At 48.0% G+C, this 2,326-nt stretch overlaps 1 pseudogene across 1 annotated transcript in view; it reads left to right on the forward strand.

The window, feature by feature from the left end:
* Positions 1 to 1,658, forward strand: part of LOC100943981 — a 5,343-nt pseudogene extending 3,685 nt beyond the window's left edge. Inside the window, exon 2 of the transcript XR_153767.3 lies at positions 788 to 1,658. The product of XR_153767.3 is annotated as a 40S ribosomal protein S2 pseudogene (transcript). The remainder of the gene's footprint in view (positions 1 to 787) is intronic.
* The last annotated feature ends 668 nt before the right edge of the window (positions 1,659 to 2,326 follow it).

Consider the following 2,326-nt stretch of genomic DNA (forward strand, 5'->3'; position numbering starts at 1 on the left):
TTCCTCAGGCTGGTCTCGAACCTCAGGCAATCCACCTGTCTCAGCCTCCCAAGTGCTGAGATTACAGATGTGAGCCCCTGCACCCAGCCCTGTTTGTCTATTGATGTTTATTTGGTCTCCTGTGCTTCTCACCATCAGCTGGTGATTTTGATGCACAGTCCAATGAATTTTTGCAAAGTTTTCATCAGTTCTTCTCATTACTAGACTCCCTGACCTCACTTCACTAATGACTCTTTTTCTTGCCCCTCAGAAAAACGTTCAATGCATTTGTACACTGCTGTTTTCTTCGTGGCATTATCCCTATATGCTTGGACTAACATTTCACTTCCACTCTTGCCAAGTTTAACAAGAAATTTAATATTTGTTGGCTTGGCGCTTCTAGCTCAGTGGTTAGGGCGCCGGCCACGTGCACTAGGGCTGATGGGTTCAAACCCAGCTAGGACTTGCTAAAACAATAATGACAAAAGGCTTGGTGCCTGTAGCTCAGCAGCTAGGGCACCAGCCACTCAGAGCTGACAGGTTCAAATCCAGCCCTGGCCTGCCGAACAACAGTGACAACTATAATCAAAAAATAGCTGGATGTTGTGGCGGGTACGCGCCTGTGGTCCCAGCTGCTTAGGAGGCTGAGGCAAGAGAATCACTTGAACCCAGGAGTTTGAGGTTGCTGGAGCTGTGTCGCCACGGCACTCTACCCAGGGCAACAGCTTGAGACTTTGTCTCAAAAAAAACAATGATGGAAATAACAAGAAACTAGCTAGGCTTCTTCTTTGATGAAAACACTAAATAGCAGATGACACTGATGCAGCAGGAGGGCCTGGAGGCCCCAGGGACCCTAGAATGGGAGGCAGTGGTGGTTTCCGTGGAGGCTTTGGCAGTGGCATTTGGGGCTGGGGGCGCGGCCATGGTCGGGGTCAAGACCAAGGCCACGGAGCTCTCAGATGCAAGGCCGAAGACAAAGAGTGGATGCCTGTCACCAAGCTGGGCCGCCTGATCAAGAACATGAAGATCAAATCTCTGGAGGAGATGTATCTTTTTTCCCTGCCCATCAAGGAATCTGAGATTATTGACTTTTTCCTGGAGGCATCACTCAAGGATGAGGTTTTGAAGATTATGCCAGTGCAAAAGCAGACCTGCACTGGCCAGCGGACCAGGTTCAAGGCGTTTGTTGGCATTGGGGACTACAGTGGCCATGTCGGTCTGTGTGTTAAGTATTCCAAGGAAGTAGCCACTGCCATCAGAGTGGCCATCATCCTGGCCAAGCTCTCTATTGTCCCAGTGTGGAGAGGCTACTGGGGGAACAAGGTTGGCAAGCCTCACTCTGTTCCTTGTAAGGTGACAGGCTGCTGTGGCTCTGTGCTGGTACGTCTCATTCCTGCTCCTAGAGGAACTGGCATTGTCTCAGCTCCTGTGCCTAAGAAGCTGCTAATGATGGCTGGGATCGATGACTGCTACACCTCAGCCAGGGGCTGCACTGCCACCCTGGGCAACTTTGCCAAGGCCACTTTTAATGCCATTTCCAAGACCTGTAGCTATCTCACGCCTGACCTCTGGAAAGAGACAGTGTTCACCAACTCTCCTTACCAAGAATTCACTATCTTGTCAGGACTGCAACAGTCTCTGTGCAGAGGACCCAGGCTCCGGTTGTGGCTACAACATAGAGTTTTTATACAAAAATAATAAAGTGAATTAAGTCTGGGCAGTGCCCGTGGCTCAAAGGAGTAGGGCACTGACCCCATATGCCGGAGGTGGTGGGTTCAAGCCCAGCCCCAGCCAAAAACTGCAAAAAAAAAAAAAAAAAAAAGTGAATTAAGTCTGTTAAAAAAAAAAAAAGCCAGGTGTTGTAGCAGGCACTTGTAGTCCCAGTTACTGGGAGGCTGAGGCAAGAGCATCACTTGAGCCCAAGAGTTTGAGGTTGCTGTGAGCTGTGATGTCATAGCACTCTACCATGGGCAACATAAAAAGACTCTGTCTCAAAAAAAAACTTAATGTCTGTTAATTGCTCTGATTTAAGCTCTGACACTCTCTAGATGGCATGCAAACCATGCAACAATAATGAATGCCACCCAGCAAGACACCACCACATGCCAACACAAACACAGCTGTGAGACACTCATGTACCAAGGTTATGAAATCTCACCAAGCTTTTTGTACAATGCTGCCAGCGTAGGCAAGTTCACAAACTTAATTGTCAGACCTCATATGACCATTCCTCAAGGTCCAGAACGAACTGGTTCATCTTTTTTGTTTTGTTTTGTTTCTGTTTTTGACACAGAGTCTTGCCCTATTGCCTGAGCATCACCAAACCCAGCTCATTTTTTTTTTTTTT

The sequence above is a fragment of the Otolemur garnettii genome, unplaced genomic scaffold (assembly GCF_000181295.1).
Source record: "Otolemur garnettii isolate 467f Iridium unplaced genomic scaffold, OtoGar3 scaffold00049, whole genome shotgun sequence".
Taxonomy (NCBI): Eukaryota; Metazoa; Chordata; class Mammalia; order Primates; family Galagidae; genus Otolemur; species Otolemur garnettii.